The sequence below is a fragment of the Peromyscus maniculatus genome, chromosome 4 (genome assembly GCF_049852395.1).
Source record: "Peromyscus maniculatus bairdii isolate BWxNUB_F1_BW_parent chromosome 4, HU_Pman_BW_mat_3.1, whole genome shotgun sequence".
In the NCBI taxonomy this organism is placed as follows: Eukaryota; Metazoa; Chordata; class Mammalia; order Rodentia; family Cricetidae; genus Peromyscus; species Peromyscus maniculatus.
Window position 1 is genome coordinate 130,141,109 of NC_134855.1, and position 10,753 is coordinate 130,151,861.

Genomic DNA, 10,753 nt, shown 5'->3' on the forward strand with positions numbered 1-10,753 from the left:
GGTCCTGGCCTCTGCCCAGCCCTTCCCTTTCTGAGAAAGGCTGGGGGAGGGAGGTTCAGCTGGTTGCATCAGAAAGCCTTGCACAAGACACTCTCTTGGATAGACACAGTTAGGTCCCCAGCCTCCACCCCACCCTGTTGCCCTTGGACCCCAGGGAGAACTGTAAACCCCCTTGGTAGACCCCCAAGGCAAGTTGACCTTCAGAGAGTGACCAAGGGAGGTCTAGCCCTTCAGAAGTGATGGGTGGCTGGGTTTGGAGCAGGTGCTAAGAGGACTTGGGCTCCCTGGTGATTGCAAGACACACTCAGGAAAGCCAGAGCCCATTCCACCCTTTTTCCAGAGAAAGGGGACTGGGCTCGTGTCTTAGACATTGATTGAGCCCTAATCCTTGACTCTGTTCACAGACTGAGCCGCAAACAAACCCAGCTCTAGCCCTAGCCACCCTCCTCATAGACAAGAAGGCATAGGAATGGGCACCAAGAGCTTGGCACCTGCTCTCTGCCCTGCTATATGCTGGACCTCTCCCCACAGTGCAGGCCTGCTCCTGCATCAGACATACTGCTTGCTCCTGTCCAAACAAAGCCTAAGTGGCAGGGTGAGGCAGGAGTGGAATCAGGCAGGGTCCCTGGGACGGCTGGACAGGTGCTGAGTCAGTACCGGAAACACCATCTGGAGCTCTGGGCTAGGGGAGAGTGGTGAGTCCTGATCCAGAAGTTCACAGCCATCGGGAAGGGCTTCTCTGTGGGTTTGTGGTCATTGCTGTTTGTTTGTTTTGAGTCAGGATCTCAACTATGTAGACCAGGCTGTCCTTGAACTAACAGAGATCCTCCTGCCTCTGTCTCCCGAGTTCTGGGATTAGAGATGCACCACTATGCCCAGCTATTTATCCTGAACTTTAAAAAGCAAGCCGGGCGGTGGTGGCGCACGCCTTTAATCCCAGCACTCGGGAGGCAGAGCCAGGCGGATCTCTGTGAGTTCGAGGCCAGCCTGGTCTCCAAAGTGAGTTCCAGGAAAGGCGCAAAGCTACACAGAGAAACCCTGTCTCGAAAAACCAAAAAAAAAAAAAAAAAAAAAAAAAAAAAGTAAAGCATTCCCCTCCCCTTGCAGATCTGCTCACCTCTGTACCTGCCCGTTTATGGCCATTTCCTATTATTTATCCACATTGTTCTCTCCTAGAGCCCCAGAGACCCCTGTTCTTTTCCATAATGACACGTTTTAAATTTAAATTTTATTTTATGTGCATTGGTGTTTTGCCTGCATGTATGTCTGTGTGAGGGTGTCGGATCCCCTGGAGTTGGAATTACAGACATCTGTGAGCTGCTGTGTGGAATTGAACCTGGGTCCTCTGGAAGAGCGGCAGGTGCTCTTCACCTCTGAGCCATCTCTCCAGACCCATGACGACACTTTTTTTTTTTTTTTTGTTTTTCGAGACAGGGTTTCTCTGTGTAGCTTTGCGCCTTTCCTGGAACTCGCTTTGGAGACCAGGCTGGCCTCGAACTCACAGAGATCCGCCTGGCTCTGCCTCCCGAGTGCTGGGATTAAAGGCGTGCGCCACCACCGCCCGGCTGATGACGACACTTTTTATAAACAGGATTGTGTATGTTTTGGTCGATTGTCTAGTGTTGCTCTTCCCCTCTAACCTATAAGCTCCACTCAGTATGCATCTGTCTGTCTGTCCACCCATCCACCCATCTTTCCAACAGCAATGATACCATGTATACATTTATTCATCTGTTAAACAAATATTTGTTGAACACTGCCGCTTGCCAGGCTCTTTTCTAAAGGCTGGGGAGGCTGCAAAGAGAATAACAAAGACATGTGCTTCCATGTCATGGCAGGTGCCCGAGAGAAAGGAAATGGACCACTTCGTAAGGAGAGGATGGGGGCTGGGATGTGGGGGATGGCCAGTGCAAGGACACCAGGAGACCTCCTGGAAGGCAGCCACGCAGGCTGGGACAGCTGCTGTAGAGACTCCTAGGGCTGTTGCACAGGGCAAGAGGGTGGCGGTGGTGAATGAGGTCTGAGGAGGGTCCAGACCATCTGGAGCTTCAGAGGCCTCGGAAGGACTCTGAGGAATGGGAGGGAGTTTTGGAAGGGTTGACGCAAAGGAAGAAAGTGGTCTGACTTTTAAAGTGGGCTCCTGGAGGCTAGAGAGAAGGCCCAAGAGCGCGTGTTGCTCTTGCAGAGGACCCCTGTTTGATCACAACCATCGGTAACTCCAGGTCCAGGGCATCTGACGCCCTCTTCTGGCCTCTGAGTGGACCAGTCTCGCGTGGTGCACACCCACAGATGTATGCAAAAACCACCCCTACACATAGAATAAAATGAACACATGTTTAAATAAAAATAGTTTAAACGAGCTAACTAAAGTGGTCCCCTGGAGGGAGCTGTGCTTGGAACGGACCACAGGAAGTAAGGACAGCCGCAGAGGAAGCAGTCTGATAAACTGTGTGTGCTGAGGGAAGACTGGACTCTGGGAACCCAGGGGCACCTCCGTTTAGATGGGGTTATTTCTCAGAGGATAAAAATTCTTGTCGTCCAGCAACGCAAGCCTGATGACCTAAGTTTAATCCCTGGAACTCATATAAAGGTGAGAGAATTGATTCCATGAAGCTGTCCTCTGACCTCCACATGTACCACGGCACATGTACCTCCATAGGCACGTGCGCACAAGCACACGCGCACACACACACACACACACACACACACACACACACACACACACACACACCATGCACCGTGAGTTGTGTTGCTGGTTTACTATCATGGGAGCTGGATTTTTTTTTTTTTTTTTTTTTTACTATTTTAGGAAAACAAAAAATTCCAAATTCTGAGTACAGTTTCCACTGAATTCATGTCCCTTTCAATATGTGTCCCTTTCTTGTCCACTGTACAAATCAAATTACAGTAAGTTAGGGGTCATATTTTTTTTTGTTTGTTTGAGACAGGGTTTGTTTGTAGAGCTTACTATGTAGACTAGCCTGATCTGGAATTCACAGAGAGCTTTCCATCTCTGGTTCCCAAGTGCTGGGTATGAAGCTCAGCTGTGTTTTAAAGCTGGAACCGAGAGGGGGTGGTAGCTTTATTTTCATTTTCTTTGTTTGTTTGTTTGTTTGTTTATGGTGCTTGGAGATTGACTGCAGGGTCTTACGTATGGTAAGTTTGTGCTCTACCATGGAGCCTCTGAGCAATGGGACTACAGGTCCTGCTAGCGTTCTAAATGTGGGGTGAGGGAGAAAAGGGGGTGCCAAGGACACCTCCCAGTTTTTGGCCTGAACAAAGGCAAGTCAAGAGCTTTGCCTTTGGTAATCTGGGGCGAGCTGTTTTGGGGAAGCTGGGGCCTGTTTGGTTGGGTGAACGCCTGAGATCAGGACGTCTTTGCTGAAGGTCAGACATGAAAGTCGCAGCTGTGAGACCTGTTGAGAGTTGAGCTGTGGGACCAGATGCCTCCCCTGGACGGACTGAAGAGAAGCAACGTGAGCTGGGAAGGAGGAAAGCAGAGTGTGGAGAGCATGGCCACCAGAAGAGAGAAAGGAACAGGGAGGTGGTAACTGTCAAAAGCAGGGCGCTAGAAGCAGAACACTGACAGAATGAATATATATTTACAGGCGGATAGATTAAATTGGCTTTCAAATCTGGGTGGCGCACGCCTTTGATCCCAGCACTAGGGAGGCAGAGGCAGGTGGATCTCTGTGAGTTTGAGGCCAGCCTGGTCTACAGAGTGAGTTCCAGGACAGGCACCAAAGCTACACAGGGAAACCCTGTCCCAAAAAACAAACAAACAAACAAATACAAATCTGGGTAGTCCAAGAATGGCTGTTTTCACACTGGAGAGGCCGAGACCTGCTGTGGATATCACTCTATATAAATAAAACACTGATGGCCAGTGACCAGGCAGGAAGTATAGGCGGGACAAAGAGAGAGGAGAATTGGGGAAACAGGAAGAAGGGGGGAGACACTGCAGCCACCGCCAGGACAAGCAGCATGTAAAGACGCCGGTAAGCCAGCAGCCACATGGCAAGGTATAGGTTTATAGAAATGGGTTAATTTAAGCTAAAAGAACAGTTAGCAAGAAGCCTGCCACGGCCATACAGTTTGTAAGCAATATAAGTCTCTGTGTTTACTTGGTCGGGTCTGAGCGGCTGTGGGACTGGCGGGTGACAAAGCTTTGTCCTGACTGTGGGCAAGGCAGGAAAACTCTAGCTACAGAGACCCTGGGAGCAGCTCAGTCCATGAGTGTGGATGCTTCAGTGATCCCAACCTGCAGCTGAATACCTGGAGAGTCATTGGTCTTCGGTCTACATTGGAAGCCTGACGAGGCTGGGTTGTGCCATTAGTGAAGGAATGGAGCAGCAGCCACAGCAGCCACAGGGCAGACAAACTCACCAGCAAGACCTGAAGGCAATGAGGCAAAAAGGATTTTTTTTTTCCTTAGCGCCTCTTTTTATGTGGCTCCCACCAGAAACTGCTGCTCAAATTTAGGAGAGGTCTCCCCGTTTCAAATAACCTGAGCATGAAAATCCTTTCACAGATGTGCCAGTGGCTTATATATTACTTGATTTCAGATATAACCAAGTTACAACCCAGATTAACTTTCACAAGTCCACCCCTTGTCAACTTGACACCCAAAAGCATCCCTTTAAAGACACAATTTTCCTCCCTTTATCTGTAGAGATTCACAACCACAGTATAGGGCAAAATGCATTCAGTCCAACTTTAAAAGTTCCTAAAGTCTTTAGAAATTTTAATACTTTCAAAGTCCAAAGTTTCTCACCTGTGAGCTCCTAAAAAATAAAGAACAAGTTAGACATTTCCAATATACAATGCCACAAAGTAAACTTTCTTACCCTAAAATGAAGATCAAGGCATAAGCAAGGGATAATCAGACCGAAATACAGCAGGGAAACCATCAAATCCTGCAGCTCCATGACTGGCACCTGAGGCTTGTCACGAAGTTCCAAACTCTTAGACAGTCCTTCCACAAACCAGTTCCAAAGGCCCAAGAACCGCATGGTCAGATTCATCACAGCAACAGCCCCACTTCTGGTACCAATTTCTATCTTGCTGTCCATGTCCTATTCCAGTGCCTGGCACAGGAGTTAGTGCCCTTGGAGTGTGTGACAGACCTCGTGGCTTACAGAGGAAGAAAAGATGGTGGACAGATACACAGTAAACAGTAGGTGGACAAGCGGACAGTGGGTGGTGGCTGAACTGTAGGTGGATAATCTTTAAGATGATAGTCTTTAAACCAGTGGTCTAATCCCAGCATTTGAGAGGCAGAAGTCGATGTGTGAGCAAGATGTAGAGGAACCAAGTCTGGGACACAGCAGGTGCTCAGTCTAGTTACTGTGAACGAACTGAAGGGCCAGAAGAGGGCTGGAGAGATGACTCGGCAGTCAAGAGTGTTTCTGCTCCTGGAGAGGAGTTTCCAGAACCCACATCGGGCAGCCTATAGCGGCAGCTCCAGATCTGATGCCTCTGACATCTACAGGCACCCACACTCAGATGAGCAGCCCCTCTCCCCCTGTGCACGCGCGCGCGAGCACACACACACACACACACACACACACACACACACACACACGATTTAAAAAATAAAACTTTTTTTTTTTTAAGACCAAGAAGAGAGCCGGGAGATGGCTTAGTTGGTAAACTTCTTGCCTCATGATGGAGGTGATGGAGTGTGCTTGTAGTCCCGGCACTGGGGAAGTGGGGACAAGAGACCCCCCAGCAAGTCTAGCCTAATCAGTGAGCTGCAGGCCAATGAGGGACTCTGCTTCAAAGGAGGTGGCTGGTGTTCCTGAGTATGATATCTGAGGTTCTGTCGTGGGATATTTGACACTCCGAGACTGTTGATAAAGTGAACCTTGAATCAGGGGGCGGAGTCAGTGACTAGCTGACCGGGGATTAAGCATAGAGAAGCCAGGAATAAGGACAGGGAAGACAGACAGGAAGGAGAAGGGAGGGACTTGGAACTCATGTGCACTCTTTGGTCTGGGGAGTAGGGATAGAGGGAGTGACCCTTCCTCTATCCTTTCCTGGATAGCTGGCCTTTCCTCTGCTGCTTTCTTGATCTATCAGGCTTTTAACTCTGATACTGGACTCCCAAGTTTTTATTAATAATAGAACAATTTAGATAAATGCTTCAAGGTTGTCCTCTGGTCTCCACATTCATGTGTAAGTATGTTCAAGCACACTTGCATTCACACACTCATGAACACACACACACACACACCTCAAACTCATATACATACATATGTATTTAAGATTGGGGGTGTCAAGAAGACAGGTGCCCACTCTCTGCTTAGTAGAGCTGAGAGATCCAGAGGAGGGCTGTCCTCTACCATAAGAGAGAGGTATCATTGTGGATCAGTGATGGTTTCAGGCCCACACCTGGATTCCAACCTCAGTTTTTCTGTTCCAGGATGATCTGCCTATGGAAACAGAGCTTAGCAGAGAAACCCGTGGGGCTATGACACTTTCAAGGGTACAGATTTCAAAACAGTTTATTATAGTAATATTAACATTATATTGTTAATTAACATTTTAATTTTGTAGTTTGGTTAAAAGTCTAAGGTTAAGACTTGTGAGATCTCCCCCTCACTCCTGTCCCCAGCTCATTCTGGAAGCAAACCATCCTTTTGTTTCCAACATGACATAAATTCTGTTCTGTTACATTTTTGTTTGTTTCGGTTATTTGAGGCAGGGACTCACTATATAGACCAGGCTGGCCTGAAACTCACAGAGCTCCACCTGCTTCTGCCTCCTGAGTGCTGGCATTAAGGGCGTGTGCCGCCATGCCTGGCATAAATTCTGTTTGTTTCATGTCTTTATACATATGGACACATACATGCTGTCCTTTAGATGACTTCTCTCTTTCCTTCTTTCTCTTTTTAGTGGTGTGTGTGTGTGTGTGTGTGTGTGTGTGTGTGTGTGTGTGTGTGTTACTTTGCTTCCATGCAAACAACCGTGCATGGGGGTGTGACAATGTGGAGGTGAGGGAGCCTGTGGATGTGTGTGCAGGAAGAGGAAGGCTGTGCAGAGGAAGCAGCAGAGTCTCTCTGCTGATCACTTGCATGCCTGGTGCCCAGGAAAGCCAAAAGATCCCCTGGCATTGGAGTTATAGATAGAACTGAACCTGGGTCCTCTTAACCAGTGCGCCATCTCTCCAGCCTCCCCTTTAGAGCTTTTGAGACAGTGTTGCATGTTGCCCAAGCTGGCCTTGAACTCAGGATGTAGCCAAGGCCATCCTTGAACAGCCTTTTCAGCGCTAGGTGTGCTCCCCAACACCCGAGTCCTTCTGGTTTAACCGGATGTCTTGAGGGGGACTGGCTCTCTGTTCACAGTGACCTTCCTGTGAGTCCTTGCAAGTCACAGACCCCAGGGCAGGGACGCAGACATTTACCCTCCCCTCTGTGACAGGCATTCGGGATGTCCGAGCTTGTGTGCATGTAAGCAAGGCTGGTGTTCGCGCAGGTGCTGTGCAAAAACACTTGGAGCCAATTACTTACACACAGAAGTCAGACGTCTGTTGTACTTTGGCAGGAGCCCTTCCATGGAGCTTGCCCCCAACCACCTCTGCCTGTGTCCCCACAATTTCCACAGTTCTCCAAACTTCTGACCTTAGCCAACTTGGAAAACTGGAAGTAGGTGTCTTTGTGAAGCTTTTCTGGAGCCTTCTTTGGTTCTGGTGGGTGAATCTTTCTGTATTCTACCACCCTGAGGGCAGACGTGCAGGGACCCAGGTTGGCGGCCGGGGTACACTTGTTAGAAGGAGGTACTGCTAGAGAGGAGGGGTCTGTGGAAGCCGAGAGACCCCGCTGCTTCCTCTGCACAGGCTCCCTCTTCCTCCACACATCCGCGGGCTCGCACACCTCCAGAGGGTCCCACACAAGGCTCCTCCATAGGAAGCCTCTCCCTCTTCCTGGCATTTCTTTTGCCCTGGGATTCCAGAAGTCTGGGCTAGAGAGATACCCGGTCCTTCTGTTAGAAGATAATAGACTCTGAGGCAGTCTGTCCTACCCTCTGTGGGGCAGTGAGCAGAGACAATATGTGGACATTGGCGTGCCTGGCAGGAATGGATAGCAACAATAGGCTCTAAAATTATCTGCATGACATTTCACCAGCCCCTTAGCCTCAGAGTGTGGAGACTCCTGCCTACCAAGTTGGGTCCGTGATAAAGGAGCAGACCCTTGCTGAGTCACAGTCCACGCCTCCCCTACTCGCTGGACTCTGGCTTCACATCCTTTGTTCTCACCCTTGAACCTGCCAAGCTCTCCCTGTCTTTAGCCTTTGCCCTGTGGTCCTATCTTTCTAGACTCTTCCTCCTCCCAGGACCCACATCCCCACCTTCCCCGCCCCTCTGTCTCTCACTCAGAGGGACTTCTCATGGTTTGACCTGCTCTTTTTAGGTGTTGAGTGTTGCCTGTCCATCCTGCCCCTACTAAGCTCTAAGACCTGTTCATGCCTCACCCAGGACCTAAAGGTTTAGAAGATAAAGCTGAATGCAGTGCCTGGTGGATCCCGAGTCTCCTATAACTCCGAATTGTTGCTTGTCACTCGGTCAGCTCTGGTGGCCGTCACTGTTATCCATCTGGAGGGAACAACCTCACCTGGCAATTCCTGGAGAAGTACTGGTGTGGTGTGGCATATAGGAATGTTGGAGAAGCCGAGGGTGTGAGTGGAGCAGGCTGCTGCAGGCAGGCGCCACAGCTGGAGAGAGTCTCAGGCTGTTTTCTGTGGCTAGAACCGAACAATATAGACTGATTTGTTTACAAGGGGTAGATCACCGTGTGGTTTGGGCTTGGAGCCCTGCAAAATCCAAGGGCATGGCGCTGCACTGTGCTGTGTGGCTTTGGGCTAGGAACATAACTTTTTTTGTTCCAACATAACTTGGAGAGGGTATCTGCAGCAACATGAGGCACTTTTTACAAGTCACTCTGCTGTAAACCTTGAGCCCATCCCCCCACCAGCGTATGAAAGGAGGAATTGATTCAGGAGGGCAGAATCCTCATAACACAAAGATCCCACCTTCAAATACCATTAACATATGCCTTGGGAGGGGGTTAAGTTTCCAACACGTGACAGGACCCTAGGTCCAGAAGTGGGTGTTAGGCCTCCAGTTTGGGGGAGTTGGGGACAGGAGAGATGGCTTAGTGATAATAAACATTTGTTGCTCTTCCAGAGGACCAGAGTTTGGATCCCAGCACCCATATCAAGCAACCCACCTACTTATAACTCCAGCTCTGGGGGATCTAATGTTCTCTTCTAGTCTCTGTGGGTACCCACATGCTTATGCATATGCATATAAGCAGACACACATACATGCATAAATAAAAGTAAAAAAAAAAATCTTAGATTAGAAACTGGGGCTCAGAGAGTGACAGACCCCGACCACCATGTTGGTCATTGTGCTTCCAAAGCTGTCAACACACATCAAGGAGCCATGTCACAGGTCTGTAATCCCAGGACTTGAGAAGTAGAGGCAGGAGGGTCAGGAGTTTAAGGTTATCCTTGGCTACACAGTGGGGCCAGCCTGAGCTACATTAGAGTCTGTGTAAACAAGTGAAAGCACTTGGCACAATGCTGGTGGATCGATTGACCAATTTGCATTTGCACATCTGAGCACCGAAGGTTTTGTCAGTGCTTAGAATTTGGGGGGTTTACCTGGGAGCAACCCATGTACGTGGGTGGGAACAGTAGCCTCTGGCTGTGTGTGTTTCTCCTGTGACTGAGTCTCCTGGTGGAGAAACCCATGCTGAGCTGGGAGGTCTTTTCCACAGGAGGCTCCTGGAGTTTATGCCGATGACTCCTTTGTCCTGTAGCTGGAAGAAGCTTTGCGTGGGTACTAGATCTGACATGGGGCGGGCCCAGTGGGTGCAGGACAGGACCAGAGGTGGATACCCAGCCTGTGCTCTTGGGATACGTGCTGTGACAGACAGCTGTCTGCGCAGGCTCACATGCACACACATACACACCGCCTGCTCCTCCACATAAGTCACACTCATGCTCACAGGGCTTGGATCGTTCCACATTCCAGGCGTCCTCTTCGTGCCCACACTGTGGCAAGGTCAGATCAAGTGGTCACCAAACATCCATAGTGCCCATTCTGAGCCAACTTAAAAAAAAATGGAGATTTCTGTGTGTGTGTGCGCGTGCGTGCGTGCGTGTGTGTGTGTGTGTGTGTGTGTGTGTGTGTGTGTGTGTGTGTGCTGAGACAGAGTTTTACTACTGTAGCCCTGCCTGGCCTGGAACTCACTATATAGATCAGACGGGCTTTGAACTCATAGAGATCTGCCTGCCTCCACCTCTGGAGTACTGGGATTAAAGGTGTGAGCCATCACACTTGGTCACTTAGGATTTCTGAAAACGCTACCTGGTGTGGCTGCTCTTGCCCCTGTAATCCCAGCATTTGAGAAGATGAGGCAGGAGCTCTGGGGCAGCCTGGGCAGCAAGGCTACCTCATCTCTTAAAACAACAACAAAAGATTTGGAAAAAAAATGAATTCACCTTCCCTTCTTTTCTCCGTCCCTTCCCACTGGCCTCCCTCAGCAGCTGGCCTCCTGAGACCAGTGAAGTCCTCCCTCCCTGTAAGCCCTCCCTCTGCTCACGTTCACACACCTGCTTAGTGTGTGCACACAACCAGATGCCAAGTCTGGCAGCTCCTCCCTGCCAAACCAGATCAGGTCTGGCCCCTGACCAGGTGTACGCCCCAGAGGACATCCTGTTTTTCTCTCTGCCCCGAGCACATGTC